Source organism: Pan paniscus, chromosome 20 (genome assembly GCF_029289425.2).
Source record: "Pan paniscus chromosome 20, NHGRI_mPanPan1-v2.0_pri, whole genome shotgun sequence".
Classification (NCBI taxonomy): domain Eukaryota; kingdom Metazoa; phylum Chordata; class Mammalia; order Primates; family Hominidae; genus Pan; species Pan paniscus.
Window position 1 is genome coordinate 36,197,374 of NC_073269.2, and position 16,553 is coordinate 36,213,926.

At 50.5% G+C, this 16,553-nt stretch overlaps 1 protein-coding gene across 15 annotated transcripts in view; it reads left to right on the forward strand.

Moving 5' to 3' along the window:
- Positions 1-286: 286 nt before the first annotated feature.
- Positions 287-16,553, forward strand: part of ZNF536 (zinc finger protein 536) — a 489,498-nt gene continuing 473,231 nt past the window's right edge. For 4 of the 15 annotated variants that reach the window (XM_057300668.2, XM_063599529.1, XM_055103796.2 and 1 more), the window contains exon 1: positions 2,955-3,560. The gene's annotated coding sequence lies outside the window, so the exon portion shown is untranslated. Of the gene's footprint in view, positions 559-2,808; positions 2,902-2,954; positions 3,561-16,553 lie in introns of those variants that run through there. The other 11 variants (XM_063599531.1, XM_055103794.2, XM_055103798.2 and 8 more) reach the window with 5 other exon arrangements.

Below are 16,553 nucleotides of genomic sequence, written 5' to 3' on the forward strand. Positions count from 1 at the left end.
TTTTAATAAGTGTGTTTACATGAGCTCAAGGTCAGAACCAAGCTGCGCTGTGTTAAATGGTTTCTTAGTTGCTAGACAGAGAGAAAAAATGGACGATCACACACCATTCTTTGTAGATTATTATATCAAGGGTTCAGTCTCTGGCTCATCAAAGCTAAATGCCGCAAGACCTATCTAGTTGCTGTGAATTATGCCAGGGCGACAATGGAGAGCGTTTTTAATGGTACAATGCATTTCACCTACCAGATAGGGGGAGGCCGAGCCGGGGATGGGGATGTCTGCTGGGGCTGGGTGATGAGTATCAATGAACGGGGCGATTCTGAAAAGAGGCTGATGAAAATCGAGCCCGCCCTGCCCCGGCTGGGCTGGGAACAGTTCGCAGGGCTCTGCCGAGTGGGCGAGTGAGGCGCGCGAGCAGGGCGCCCGTCCCCCCTCAGCCCCGGAAAATGATCAAGTCAATCGTGTGGGCATGTTTCATTATTCATTGAACACAATCTTTTACAACGCTCCGTTTACGTGCCCGAGTTTGCTCCCGACGCCCGCGTTTCAATGTTTAAGGTAAGGAAAACAAAGGTGGGGGGGGGGATCGCGGGGCGCGGCGCGGTGCGGGGGGCGCGGCGCGGGGGGGCGGCGGCGGGTGGGGGGGCAGCTTCGGCGTCCGGGAGGTGGCAAAGTGAGTTTGGACTCTTGGCGCGGCCCCCCGTCCCCTCCTCCTCCCCATCTCGGCGAGGCCTGCCGCCCGGTTCCTTCTCGCCCCATCGCGATTAAAAAATACGGTCTAATTAAATATCCGTGGCTGTGACGTTGGCGAGAGACGCTGTCAGCGGGTGGGGGGTGGGGGGAAAGAAGAGGAAAACCGAGCCGGCGGCTGCGGCCGGGCATCGTATGGCGCTAGGGAACTTCGGCGGCGAGCGGGACCTGCGCCTGGGCCGCCGCCTCCCCGCCCGCGGTCCCGGGACCGTTACTTTGAAAAGGAGTCCCGAGGCCTGGCGCCCGGCGCGCGATCGGGACCCCGCGTCCAGCTCCGGGGACCCGGCCGGCGCCCCCCACCCGCGAGCGGCCCGCGAGCCACTCTCAGGCCCCGGGAAACTTTCAAGAGGGTCTGGGGGGTGGGGGGAGTAAAAAGGGGAGGGGGGAGGCTGGAGCCGCGGAAACTTCTGCTCAAGTGACTTTCCCCATTTTCTCCTCTGCCTGGGACGGGGGTTCGCCTTGCGCTCTTTCTCTGGTCCGCGCTCACTGCGGGGTTCCGGCCCCTCCGCCCGTGGAGAGAGGGTAATTTGCAACCTTTTTTTTTTCAATTAAAGTTAGCTGATGCTTACAATGTGTCAAACTTGCGGGCGCCGAGAGCCGCTGAGACCTGCCATTTTGTGATTGCATCGGCCTCCTGTGCCCCGGGAGCCTGGCCAGGCTGAGGCCGGAGAGTTGGTTTCAGGGCTGAGGTGCCAGGGTCCGAACCCGCGACCCCAGGAAAGGCCGTGGCGCCTGCAAGCGCAGGCGGCGCCCGCAGCACCTGCCCCAGCCGGGCCTCGGCCTGGGGGCCCAGCCGGGGGCCAAAGAGGAAATAAATAAATAAATAAGTAACAGGTTATGGAGGGAAAAGAGCCGGCCAGTCCCAGGCTGGAGAAATGAGGCCAATCAGAGCGAGGAAGTGCGGGCGTGGGGGCTCTGGAAGGCAGAGGAGAGGCAGGGCTTGCGCGGCGTCTGGGAAGAGTGCAATCTGGGGGGACGCCTCCCGTCCCCCCAGCGCAGATGCATGACTGGGGTAGGAATGATCTTTGCTGATAAGCCTTTTTCTGTTTGCTTCAAGACATTATTTTTCGAAGATGAATTGAGGAAAACAGTCGTAGGCGAGACTCGGGGTGTATTTTAGGCAAAAAAAAAAAAAAGTTGGGGTTGGGGGAGAGCTTTCCTTTGATGAGTAGGAAAGTGTCCAGATCTCGACGCGCCCATCTGTTGCAGTTTTGCAAATAATTTAAAATATAGATATCTCCATATAGACGGATGTATGTGAAGTGGAGGAAGGTCGAAACGCGGGGAAGTTAGGGAAAAAGAAAGAAAAGGGGCTGGGCAGAGAGAGACCTGTGTTGCTCACTCTTCACTCTGCGGAGTGAACTCCGGCAGGGCTTTCTTTGGGGACAGGTGGAAAGTTAAGTCCCCCCCTTTTCACTTCTGTATTGTGAGTGGTTCCTACTGTGTGCCTGTTGGAGAACATGTCCACCGTTCCCGAGTTAGGTGGAGGATTGGAATGTTGGGGGGCGGGGAGCGTTGGAGTTGAGGACGCAGTGGCCAGGGGCTGGGGGCCGAGAAAGAGCAGGGCGGGGTCTCAGCCCCGCGCGCGGGTGGCAGCGCGGCCGGGTTTTGTTTGCCGGATATTGTTATGTCTAACGGGTGCCTCGCCGGAGACGTGATTTGTCAGCCGCCTTCGTTTTCACTTTAGCAGAAAATACGGCAGCTGCGAGGTGTCTCGGCCTGCGGGGCTCGGGCACCCGGTGCGTCCTGGGGGCCGGGTCGTGTGCGCGGGTGGGAGCCGGCGGCCGGCGGGGCCGGGGCGAGGGGCGAGCGGGCGGGGCGGAGTGAGCGAGCGCGCGGTGCGGCCCTCCGGTTCCTCCTGCGCCTTCTCCCGGCAGCCGCTGCCGCCGCCGCCGCTGTGCAATTTAGCAGAAATCCGACAGGGGCCGCGTTTGCTGAGCGCATCCGGCGGCCGGGCAGCCCGAGCGGGCCGCCGGGCCTGGTCGGCCGGTGTAGAGGCGGGGAGGGGGCCGGCGGAGGGGACCGGCGGGGAGGGGCGCGGGAAGCACGCCTGACCAGAGCACGCGCCGTCCCCCAACCCTGGTGTCCCCGGCGAGTTGGGCAGCCCCGCGCGCCCTGACCTTGACGCCCCAGTCTCCAGCCAGGGCTTAGGTGAACTTGGGGTGGGGTGTGCGTGCGTGCGTGTGTGTGTGCGTGCGTGTGTGTGTGTGGAAGGGGTGGTGAGACTGGGAACGCGCTGTTTTCTTTCCCAGTTTGATATTAGCAACTGGATTTTTACTTTAAGACCGGCTTTGCTCTCTGCTGGGGTTGGGAGGGGGGGCGATCTTTTCCCATCACTCACATCTTTGTTCATTGTTCACTGAGTGGAAGGCAGGCGACTTAAAGAGACGAAAGAGAGGAAAAAGGGGTGAGAGACGGAGAGAGGAAAAAGAGGGGGGCGGCCAGAAGAGGGAAGGAGAGGCGTGGGGACAGGGCCCCCGCCCCCGCCGGGGTCGGGTTTGATGGTGAAATAGTAAACCCACGCACGGAGGGTCGCCAGGAAAGTGGACATTACCGCTTTAATTAACTTCGAGATGCTCCGGCGGCGGGACCTGGCGTAGCCGTGACGCGCCCCCATAAATCTGCCCGGCCCGGGGCTGCTCAGAGAACTCGTACAGTAGCGGCGTCGGATCCATCCCGCGCCTCCCAGTCCGGAGTCCATTTGCATAATTGGATTTTTTTTTTTTTTTGCCTCCTTCTTTCTCCCTGAAACTTGTTTGAAAACCCAAGTGAAAACCGCGACGATCTGCACACTCAAAAGCAAGTGCCAAGTAAGTGCCCTGCGGTGGCCTCGGCGCGCCCCGGGGTGAGCGCGCAAAGCCGGGAGCGAGGTGCCGCGAGCTGCGCGCCGCCCCGGGCCGGCCTCGCGTGCGGGCGGCTGGGCGGCTGGGCGGCGGGAGGACGGCCTCCGCGGGCTCCGGGACTGCCCGGCTGGCTGCTCGCACAACTTTTTTTTTTTTCCCCCCGTCTGCTGACTTTTCGGGCCAGGTGAAGTGTTTGGGCCACACGTGTACCTGTGGCGAGACTCGGGAGGCGATCTTGGGGGGCGCGCGGTCGCAGTTGGGCATCTTGCCTGGGTCGGGGGCGGGCAGTCGGTCCCAGTGGCCGCCGCTGAGGGCAGAGCTGCGAGCGAGCGGGGCCGGCTGCTGGTCGCGCCGCGCCGTAAATGCAAGCCTGTAGCCAAATGCTTCCCCCATTATTCTAAGGTTTGTGTCTGCGTGTGCGTGTATGTATGTGTGTGTTTGCGCTGTGCTTTTAAACAGAAAGAAAAGCAACCAAAACAAGAGCAGGAAGGGCTTTTTCCTTAGCTCGTCCCCCTTCCCCCAGCATCATTTATTTCTTTTGCTTGAAGGAGAGTGCAGACCTTCTTTGCTAAAGACAGGGTCACCGAGAGATTGACAATTCTGTTGGAAATGCCATCAATCCTATAGCGAAAATGTAGCTGCATTTATAAAATACCAACCCTTGCCTGATAAGGAAAGTGGTTTCACAGTATCTCAAATTTTATTGAAAATATGTAATATTATTATAATGATTATTTACAGCGTTCAGAACCCAGGGGAAAAGTCGATATGCTTGGGGGAAGACTAGAACCCTAGTTCTTGTTTGCCGGCCAGCCTGGGAACTTGCCTGGGGCTGCGCCCACCACCCTGAAAGCTGCTGCGCGGGGGGGCTCAGCTTTCAGTCCAGGGAGTCGCAGGGGGTCGCCCCTGCAGCCCTCTGGCCTCTGCTCGGGGAGAGCCCAGGGCTTCTGGCTGAAGGCTGCTTTAGTTATGATGTCATTCTGATAGCGGAGTGCAAATGTCTCCTGATTCCACCATTAACCGCCTGGCTGATTTGCTTGGTAATGATAGCACTGACGTCCTGCTCCCTGACAAATGCAGAACCGCCGAGCCCTAGGAATTAACTTTTCCCTCCACTGAGGAGAAACCCGGCTGCCAGAAGTCTCAGCACTGGGCCTCTGCCTGTGGACTTTGTCTGCCTCAGTCCCAGACACTGACGTAGATGACAGGCCCCTGGGCTGAGGGACCCGTTTTCCCAAAGTTTAGAAAACTTTTAAGACTTTCATTTCCAGAAGACCCTTAATCTGGTCAAACTTAAATGCGATTGTGACCAGGCAGAGATATTTGCATGTGACCAACGGCAGGGACTCCGAGACCATTGCATGGAAGATTTGCCTCCTACCTTCAGCCCCTTAACTGTGTCTTCATGTTAATATCACTGCAAGTCAGCCGGATTTAGTGTTGATTTTTAAATAATGTACAATGATTTAAGATTTCTTTTGATTTACTGTTCAAATGAAATTTACATAAATGTGATGAAAATGAACTTAACATCTGGGCATATGAAAAAAGGTTAGTACCTCATATGTCATCTGCAGGGAAAGTCTCTAAAATGCTTCACCCTAAACTGGGTTTGGGGAAACAGTTCCTGGAGACATAAATGGTAATTATGGAGAACCTGGAGAAAACACTTTCGATAAATTTGCATTCTTTTGGACTAGAGCTCTGAAAGCCCATCTTGTTCTGTGCCTGGAGTGGTTAACTTCTGAGCAGGCTGGAGATCTTCGCAACTCAGCAACTTAACTGCTGGCCGGGCTGTCTTCACGGAAGACTTAGGGCAGGCAGGGAGCGACAGTCACGCTGTTCTGGTCCAAGTCAGAGGCCAATAACCCCCATTATGGGAGAGGACAGAGAGGCAGCTAGGGGGTGCCGCCCGACTTCCCACAGTTGCCCATGGGGTACTGAAGGCAGTGCTGAGATGTGGAATCATTGCCCACTGAACCCCAAAAAGCTGAATGATTAGGTTTGTTTGCTTTGCCTTAGGTAACCAAAGAAATTTCCATCAGCTCCACGAGCCCATTCAAGTGAACTCTGAACTCCATCTTACTTTTGAGCAAGAGAAGCTTATCTCTGGCATCAGGAAATCAGAATTAAACAGCCTTCCCCAAATGTGGTTGCCTTTTGCTCAAAAGTTGGCTGTGAATGGCACAGGTGTTTTTAAAGTGCCTTGAATGGAGGGGGAAGAAAGACAGCAATGATACTCATGAGAATATAGATGAACTTTTTTTTTTTTTATAAGAAGAGTATCATAAAAGAAGAAAGCAAATAGATTTATTTTTCCAGGCTGAATGAGGACAATTATAGCTTTTTAACATCTTTGGATTTAGTGTTTTTAATAAGCCTTTTAAGTAAGCTGAAATATCAGCTTGCATTTTGTTCTCAACATTATTTAAAGTGAGACTTGATGCAAATTTAAAAACAAGTGAGTTTTCTGCAGGTCAACATTTGTCCATATGAAGGAGAGAAGCCTCTTCCATGGCCTGTCTGCCAGGACCTAGGGCAGGCCAGTGCTCAGCCCTGCCTCAGCCTATCTCCAAGTGAGGCCTTAGATTTCGGCTGGAAGGACAGGGGTGGTCAGGTGGCATCTCTCAGGCTGTGAAGGCTGGATTTTGGAATCTAAAAGCAGGGCACAAACTCGCTTGCATTGCTACTAGTGGGGCCTTGTGAGTGGAGGGGCTTCCTCTGAACTCACACCTGCTGTGCACACTGGCACCTTCTCCAGAATGTGCCAGGGCAGGGTCTGGGCTGAGGCTGTGGAGGAGTTGGAGGGAAGGGAGCAGGGCCAATGGGGAGGAGTGGGAGGGAGGTCTCTGTCTGCCTGGTTGGGCTCACCTGTGTGCTTCATGTGGTACCTGCTCGGGAGTTGTTGGAAGGGAGGCCTTTTGCCAAGGAGAGGGATTGGTTGTTCAGGTCTAGACTCTTCAGGCTGCCGTGATGGTCCCCTTGGTGGCATTGAACGTCCTTAGAGGAGTGAGCAGATAATGTGTGTGGTCAGAATGCGCTAAGCCAGGGAGTGGCCCCCTAGGTTGTGCTGGTGATGGTGGTGGTGGTGATGTGTGTGTGTGTGTGTGTGTGTGTGTCTGTCTGTGTGTGCTGGGGAAGGGTGCTGCCTGCTAGAAATACTTGTTCTGAGATGATTTCCTTTTCATCCACAATTGTACTATCCAGGATAGACTGGTGAGTTTGTAATGTACATGTGTGTTGGAGGGGTTGGGGTGGAAATAAATGAAGAAATCAGGAAATACAAAAGAAAATGCATCTTCAGAATAGAGATGCTAGGAAACACAGTCCAGTTTTCTGAAATCCCCCTCACTTTTTTTTTTTCCCCAAAAGAAGGCAAACATGGATGGAAGCCCCCTCAGGAAGGTGGGCTGTGCGGGAAGCCATCTGGCCCACCTGGGGTGGGCGTGGGGCCTCCCCCGGCCAGTTGATGCCATCAACGGGCTCCTGTTGACTGTGCCTGGTGATAAGGGCTGCTGTGGCTGGTTCTGCTGGCTCCCTGAGAGTCTCCTCTCAGCTTCTGATTTTTAAAAAATAATTTTTCAACTTTTATTTTAGCTTCAGGGGGTACATGTGCAGGGTTGCTATATGGGTACATTGTGTGATGCTGAGGTCTGGGGTACAATGCATCCCGTCACCCAGGTAGTGAGCATGGCACCCAATAGTTTCTCAGCCCTTCTGCCCCTGCCTTTCTCCCTCCTCTAGTGTCCGCCAGTATCCATTGTTGCCATCTTTATATTAATGTGTACCCAATCTTTAGCTTCCACTTATACATGAGAACATGCTGTATTTGGTTTTCTGTTTCTGCGTTAATTCACTTAGGATAATGAGCTTTCACTTTTAAAAATCACTGTAGATCTCTGGTCTTTCTCTTACAGTGGAGTTTTTGCTACTCTAAGCAGCATCAAGTACTGGGCTTTTCACATGCTCTGAGCCTGCTCGAGGTGGGGTTTATTTTCCCTAAGAGACAAGATTCAGATGAGAGTGAGGCTTGGGTGGAACTTAACAGATGAACCTGGGCATCATTTCTCCAGCTCAGGGCACTCGTGGGAGTCCGTGCTGTGCGTTGTAGGATGTTTGGGAGCGTCCCCAGCTTCTACCCCACTAGATGCCAGTAGCACCCCCCAGCTATGATAATCAAAAATGTCTCCAGACATTTCTATATCTCCCTTGGGAAGAATCAAGCTTATTTCCCACACTTTATGCGCCGGGCCTTGTCTTGGGCCTCTTCAGGGGGGTGGAAGGTCAGCTGTGGTCCTACCTTTGGGGACTGCACAAGCTGGTGGGGAGACAGACATATCCCGGTGTCCTGTAAGTCCAGGGGGTTGGACTGTGCACTAAACAGGGGAAGACCCATGGGGTCTGAGAGGGGAGAGAACTTCCACATGGATGAGTTGTATCTGAGCAAAGGCATGGGGCCCAGCTCTGACTGCTTAGAGGTCAATTGCACATGGAGGTGGTGTCGGGGGTTGGGGCGGGGGGAGAACCCCATCCCTGGCCCCTGACTGTGACATGCAAACTAAGCAGTGGAAAGCATGGTTCTTAGGCTCTGAGTGAGTTGAGGCTGGGCACTTTGCTGGCAGGATAATGATACCTTTTTTTTTTTTTTTAACTTTAAGAGATGGAGCCTTGCTCTGTCATCCAGGCTGAAGTGCAGTGGTGCAATCACAGCTCACTGTAGCCTCGTCCTGGGTTCAAGAGATCCTCCCACTTTAGCCTCCTGAGTAGCTGGGACTACAGGTACACACCACCACACCTAGGTAGTTTTTAACATTTTTTTTTTTAGAGATGGGGTCTTGCTATGTTGCCCAGGCTGGTTGCAAACTCCTGGCCTCAGGCAGTCTTCCCACCTCAGCCTACCAAAGTGTTGGGATTACAGGCATGAGGCAGTGCACCTGGCTGTCCTTTTTGAGTATTTGCTATGTGTAAGGCGCAGCTCCTAGTGCTTTACACCTTCCTTATGATGCAGGTACTATATATGTCCAGAATTCAGGAAGGAAAACTGAGGCAATGGGAGGGGTAGGTGGTGGGTCTAGGATTAGACCCATCCTTTATGCCTCTGGAGTTGGCATGCTTAGCTCATCTACTGCTGCAAAGCATCTCCCGTGACCCACGTTCAGCTGCCCTTTCTGGGGCCAGATTTACAGCAGGACCTCTGTGATTTGCTCCTGATTCTCAAAGCTCATCCACCACACCCTGACACCAGGCTTGGGGGCTGGTAGGGCCAAAGCAAGCACTCTTTGGGGTGGACCAAAGCCTCCAGGTAGGTGGTGGCAGGAAGGCAATGTTGATGTTTCAAATGCATGAAGAGATGCAGGAAGGAAAATCAGTCTATAAGGTTCCCCCTTTCCTCTACCTACTATTCTTAGTCTATGGCTTTCCAATGAGAAAATTAAGTGCTGTTATGACACAGGAGAAATGATCACTGTAGGCTTGAGCTGACATTAACCTGAAAGTTTTCTATTTAGGCATTACAGCTTTGATTACCTGAGCTGTGTTCAGTTGGGTCTTTGATTACCTAGGTGGGCCTGGCTCCTGGGGAGTATATTTCTGGCCCCCTACCTCCTTGCTGGCTCTTCAGCTGGATGCTGGGAGGCCACCTCTCCACTGCTGACTCTATTTGTCTATTTGGGACCACTAGGCTCCTTCCTTTTTTTTTTTTTTTTTTTTGAGACAGAGTCTTACTCTGTCCCCAGGCTGGAGTGCAGTGGTGCAATCTTGGCTCACTGCAACCTCTGCCTCCCAGGTTCAAGGGGTCCTCCCGCCTCAGCCTCTCAAGTTGCTGGGATTACAAGCATGTGCCACCACACCTGGCTAATTTTTGTATTTTTAGTAGAGACAGGGTTTCACCATGTTAGCCAGGCTGGTCTCAAACTCCTGACCTCAGGTGATCCACCTGCCTCAGCCTCCCAAAGTGCTAGGATTAAAGGCATGAGCCACTGTGCCTGGCCTCCTTTACATTTTTTAGGCTTTTTGTTGCTTTATTACTAAATTACACACACACACACACACACACACACACACACGCACACGCACCCCACACCACGAAGTAGCTTTACTTAGGTTGTGAAAGCCCACCGAAAATCGAGATTAATCACAGAAATGCCCATTCAGCCTTAATTATAATGATGGTCTGGCTTGCATTTCTGAGATTCCCTCATAATTCCCATAAATTTGAAGGAGAGTTTGGTTCATGCAAGGACCAGATCGTAGGACCCTCGGGAGGTGGTATTAATTCAGCAGACATTCCTGCTTGTGGTTTCCAGGTACAGGAGGAAGGGAAGGTCTGGGGCTCTTCGGTGTAGATATGGAGAGGTGGCCACAACATTGACACCTGCAGTGGCCACTATTGGGTGGTGACCCTATGCCAGGCACTGCATTACACACCCCGGGTGCATTATCTTGCTTAGTTCTTTTAATGCCCCAGGGAAGGGCCTCCCTTGGGGCAGCTTCCGCAGTGGGCAAACTGAGGGGTGTAGGAACTTGTTGCTGCCCATGCCTGTGGCATGGCCGAGCGGGCATTGGAAGCCAGCTGCATTGGCCCAGGAGGCGCGTGTCTCAGCCTTGTTTGCACTCCTGCCTCCCTAAACTGTCCTTAGCACTGAGAACAAAATCATCCTTCCGAATAATGTTAACCCGCCTTGAAAAGGAAAGTTAAAAATGTCAACCGGAACTTGCTACTTTGAGAACATATACATTGTTGTGAATTTGTTATTAAGAGGGAGAAAATATTTGGAAATGCTATGTCAGCTAACAAGTAACTATAGAGACAGCAAACAGATCACAGCCCACATAGATATTACATATAAAATTTAATCTCTTTGAATAGCTTGATATTTAATTTTATCTTCTGAAATATCTAGAAACACTTATCCCTTATTGACTAGAGAAAAAAAGTAGCTTACACAATTTTTGTGTGTGGTTATTTTCCCAAAATTTTAATTCCCGATTAAAATCTATTTAAATCAAATCAGGCAATGTCTTCCAAATTATTATGGAAAGGCCGTCATTTATATGAAGCCTATTGAAGGGCCTGGGAAGTCTTACTGCAATTAGAGCTAAAGTGCTTTAATTATTTTGCTTCCCCGGCCAGGGCCCCCAGTTTTGGGGTTGTAATCTGTTGATGCCAAGTGGCTATTTCAGCAGCCTTAAATCTGCACCGAGCAGAGAGCATCTCACGGATAGAACATGGCTGGATCTGTTCATTAAACTCAGTGCATGGATTCCACAGCATCAGAGAAACTTTATTCCCCAACGTTTCCACCCGAAAGAGGGTCAATGCTGGTGGGTGGGCAGTCCCCCTCCAACAGCCCAAGAAGAGTTCAAAAGGTGGAAAAGTGGTAGTGTGGGAATGCGAGGAGGAAGAAAAGCGGCCACATGCCGGCATGAAAGGATTTAATCTGCGCAGCCGAAACCTCCTCTGATAGTGGAGGGCTTGCTTCTGTGCTGGTCTTGGCAAAGCCACTCTCTCACTGAGTCCTGCCGCCGCCGGGTACTGAGGACTTGCATGTAGCTGGGAACAGTCTGAAGCCACAGCCTGCCTGGAGCTCTCATGGACATTGCATGCACCATTTCTTAAGCAAAAAGCCAGACACTCCATCTGCAATTCTTTTTAGAGATCATTGGTTTGACAACTTAATATTTATTTTCCGTGTGATTTTTGTTTTGTTTTGTTTCAGCCCCCCACCCCACCCGTTTCCTTCTTTTTGGCTTTTTCACCCTGTGTGTACACATTCATCCTGAAAGTATTTTGAAAGAGCTTTTGTTAAAGTTGGGGCGGGTGGGGGGTACAATTGGAATTTTAGTTCCATTTAAAATTTCCATCTATTTTGAAGGCAGAAGAAGTACAGACAAGATAACATGAACATTTCCATCATCTAAAAATGGATTAAGGCTGCAAGGTAGCAATTTTCCCCTTTAATAACTACTGCCACCCCAAGAAGACACAGTGGCTTTCTCAGTAGGTGACAAACGATTGGCTCAGCCAGGGTCTGGTCATCTAGTTGGCATTCCCCATGACAGTGCCCTGGGATGTAATGGATGGTGATATGGCTTGTCCTTTGGAGGGGGGTGGTAGGGATGTGTATGCCCGGCCTGTTGGCATGTTTGTTCTTTGGCAATGGCTGTCTGGTGAGGTCAAGTAATATATTCCAGATATTAGAGTATGTGCCATCTTCCAAATGCTTCCTGAAGAACTGGTTGCATTTTGACATTCTGCTCCTTTGTCTCACTGACACCAGCAACTTGATCCTCACGTCTCAAAATGTTGACAGGAGCTAGATTCTTGTGAGATTTTTTTTTTTTTTCTTCTAGGCACTGCCTGGCTAAGGAGCCTGGCCACTCAGGTGAAAAATACCAGGCCCCTGTGTGGATCTGGGGGACAGCAGGAGTCTGTTGTTAAGAAAACTTTTTCTCCCTTTGCATGATAATATTGCTCAGATGAAAATCACACAATTTTTGTGTGATCTCCAAATACCACCTTCAATAAAATAATTTGTTCATTGATCTGAAGAATGAGTGGTTTCCAGCTGCTTCCTTCCCCGGGACAGACTTTCGCATTGGAATCTATCTCTTTGACTCACTTCTGGTAGAGGTTGGCCTCCCGTGGAGGCCATTGTGAAAGGGCCAGGCAGCCTGGGGAGGCTGGGGATGGAGCCCTTGTTTCTCTAGGAATCAGAGGGCTTAGCAGAATCAAACACAAAATCATAATATGATAATTTGAGCCTAAATGTGAAGGTATTTATGATCACTGATCTTCATCTCAAAGGTAGGCGAGTGGAATTCTTGCTGGACTGTGGGGGCCAAGGCGACCCTCCTTTTACTAATCTCTATCATCAACGGACTCTTAACCTTCAGAGTAACATGAGGAAACTTTGTGTATCTTTTCACTGACTGTATCATTGATCCTGAAGGAGGAGAGTCTAAAGGAGGATTCTTTGTGTGCATTTTGTTTGCTAATTAAATTGTTTTTGCAAGAGTTACACAGTCCATGTGTGTTGCTTGATCCATCCATATCTATAAGTTCTTTTTTTTTTGCATAATTTAACTTTTAGGGATGCTTCCTCTCTCAATAAGATGCTTATTTCATTGAGCTGGAAACATCAAGTTTGTAAATGAGGAAGAGCTGGAGGCATCTTTTTGTTTTGTTTTAAAGCAGTGTAACACCATGATAAAGAGCTCAGGACCAGTCAGATGGCACCAAGTTTGCCATCCAGCCTCACCACTTGCAAGCTGTTTGTAAGCAGGGCATTTTGATCTTTGAGCCTCAGTTTTCTCATCAGTAGAACTGGACTAATTCTTTCTCCCTCATAAGGTCATCAGGATTAAAAGAGAAAATGATTAAGGAGCCCAGAGACCAGCTATTCAATGAATGGCCAGCTACTCTTATTACTTGTGTAATACATGTTGTTGAATATTTTAGAAATAGAAGCCCCACCAAAGGCTGTGGGCTTCAGTCATCTGCAGAGCCGGGTGAAGAAGTGCCATTCCTCCTTCCTTCCTGGCTGGTCTTTGGGGTGATGTACCTGGGAATCCAATAACTATTGGCTGATTGATTTCCTATGTATCTGAAGATGCATTTTAAAGGGTCAGCTGAGTTATGGAGGGGTCTGGGGTCTAAGTCTTCACTAAACAAATATTCTCACTCCAATCCATCAAATGTTAGTACCACGTATCTAGGCCACACACACACACACACACACAATCACACATGAAAACACATACATGCACACAAGTGTACTGGTTGGTTGCTGGATTCCTGGTAGGGACATTATAAACTGTGCTTTCCATCTTTTCCCTACAGCCAAAGCTAAAGATCACAAGGAGGTCCCTTCATTCCTTTCTTTCTTCCATCTTTTCCTCCCTCCCTCCCTTTCTCCCTTCTTCCTCCTTCCTTCCTATCTGTCTATCTATCTTTCTGTCTGTCTGTCTGTCTAGATATATAAAGTGTATCCTAGGTAGGATCGGCACTGTGAATGAGAACAGAAATGCTTTGAAACCATTGCATCAACACAATAGCAAAATGAAAGCAGTGATGTTCTCCTAGTTTCCATGTTCCAAATTAAAAAAATATATATATATATACACACACACATACACATATACATACCAGAGACTCCCCTAATTTGCATACTGGTGTATATTCAAGTGTTGATTTCAAAGCAGCCTAACACTTAAGCATGAAGTATAAAATTAATGAGTTGAACCTGTGACCATTGCATTCAAGAAGAGTCACCCAAGAGAGAGGTGGGGAGTCGAACAGAGCTCCTTTACTTTCTCCCACAGAGGAAAAGGTGGAATTCTGGGCTGGCTTTCCCTCACCAGAGGGGATCCCAAATCTATGACAAAAGAAAAATGCCAGTCTCTTTTGGAAAGTAGGGAATGCCCTAGTGATGCTGTATGAAGAAGCAAGCCTCCGTCTTCCCCGGGGAAATTTGAAACCAAGATGGGGTCCTGTCAATGACCCTCTAGCATTTATTGAGTGCCTATTAGACAGGTGGCCTTGGGCTTTGAAATGCAATATCTTATTTAACTTAATTCTGAGAACACTCTCTGTCTTTTGATGGAGAAAGCGAGGCTTATCCATGGTGGTGTGACTTGCCCTAGGCCAAGCTGCTGGTAGGTAGCAGTGCTGGGCTCTGTCTGAATGGAACCTATGTCAGTGACATGTAGGTTGCATGCCCTTCAGACTGGGACTCTTGGCACGTGGCCTGGACCTTCTCTGCAAACGGGGTTTCCTAGAACAGACATGGCGGTTGGAGAATCGACAGTCATGAGACAGACACACTTGTTGTAGTTGCAAAGATTCTACCATACTCACTCCTTGGACCCTGAAAGGGGAGACTTGTCCTGTGCATTTCTGAGCATGGGAATTATTTTGCTTCTTAAAATGCAATTAAGTCAAAGGCCTGGGAATTAGAGCAGAAGCCAACATCCCATCCTCTGCTGGTGGGTGAGGAATGCTTCTTCCCATGTTCAATAGGCATCTCCTATATTCCCAGGGCACCCTTGCCTTTCCTGTCCCTACCCCGCATCTCATTCTTCTTTCAGGCATCAGTCCAAATCCTTCTTGCTCCATGAAGCTGTATTTGAACACCTATCCATGCCAAAAAGAGTGCACACCACGATGCCATGTGAGGCAAGGTTGCCTTTCATCTGCTCTCACCCTTGGGGTTTTGGGATCCAATACTCTCCAGACTTATCAGCTAGCCTTCTATGGAGACATCAGGGAGGTGTACCTGGACTTTATCCCTACTTATCATCTGTGAGTTATTAGCCCAAACCAGATGCAAAGGTGTCGACATTGGTTGTGTTGTAAGAATTCTGAGGGGCCGGGCATGGTGGCTCACACCTGTAATCCTAACACTTTGAGAGGCCGAGGCGAGCAGATCTGTTGAGGTCAGGAGATCGACACCAGCCTGGCCAACATGATGAAACCCCATCTGTACTAAAAATACAAAAAAAAATTAGCCAGGCATGGTGGCGGGTGCCTGTAATCCCAGCTACTTGGGAGGCTGGGGCAGGAGAATTGCTCAAACCCGGGAGGCAGAGGTTGCAGTGAGCCAAGATCGTGTCACTATACTCCAGCCTAGGTGACAGAGCAAGACTCTATCTCAGAAAAAAAAAAAAAAAAAAAATCCAAGGAACTGGCTTTGCTGGGCCAGTTTCTGGTCTCCAGAACCCCAAGGGGACTGTATCTCTTCAAGGGAATAGGTTGAGGGGTGTCTGGGCCCCTCCCAGGACCTTGTCCCAGGGCAGCTCCCAGCTGCAGGTTGCTCTGCCTGGGAAGAGGCCCAGGAGTGCCATCGCATTGCTGCACTGGCCTGACCTCCCGCTGGCCTGCACATGAACTGTTCCAGAGACAATATCTAGCTTTCTAGGGGCAGCCTGGAAGAACCCCCGAGCAGCTGGGCTAAACAGGCTCTGAGAGGGAAGCATTGCTAGCAGGCCATATAGCAAGGAGGGCTTCGTGGACCGTCTCCTGAAGGATATGAGGTACTTAGGCCTCAGTCCTTAAATATTAGTTGAATAGACGAACAAGAAGCGAAGGGCACAGTGTTTGGTGGACGGAACAGCAAGAATACAGGTGTGACAGTAGGAACTGCTGCGGCAATCTGGGAACAGCACTTGGGAAGGACATTGCTGTGGGGAACCTGCTAGAGAGGCTTTGAGATTTGGAACTGTTCGGGGTCCTGGGGATGTAACAGTGAACAAACCGATTCAAATCTGGGCTCTCATGGAGCTTCCATTCTGGTGGGAGGGAACTGGAAATAAATAATTCAGGCCTGGGGCAGTGGCTCACACCTTTAATCCCAGCACTTTGGGAGGTTGAGGTGGGAGGATCACTGGAGCCCAGGAGTTCAAGATCAGCCTGGGCAGCATAGTGAGACCCCATCTCTACAAATAATAAAAAAATTAGCTGGGTGTGGTGGTGCATGCTTGTAGTCCAAGCTCTTCAGGAGGCTGAGGTGGGAGGATCACTTGAACCCAGTTCGAGCCTACAGTGAACAGTGATTGTGCCACTGCACTCCAGCCTAGGTGACACGGTGAGACCCTGTCTCAAAAACAGAAACAAAAACGAAACCCAAATAATTCAAATACATTGTATATCAGATGGTGACATGTGTTATGGAGAGAAATGAAACAGGGAATGAGGATACAGCAGAATGGGAGTGGGGGTGGCTGTAATGTCACACCAGTCGGGCAGGAAGCCTCACTGAGAAGCTGGCATCTGCGCCTGGACTTGGCGGTGGATACCAGGATGAGAGCACTCCAGGCTAAGGGAAGGGCAAGTGCAGAGCCTCTGAGACAGGACTGTGCTAGGTCTGTCTAAGGAGCAGCCGTGTGGCTGGAGTAAAAAAGGGATGGAGAGAGTTAAACTAGCAGAGCCCAGGGGGAGCGGGCTTCCTATCTCCTCTCTCA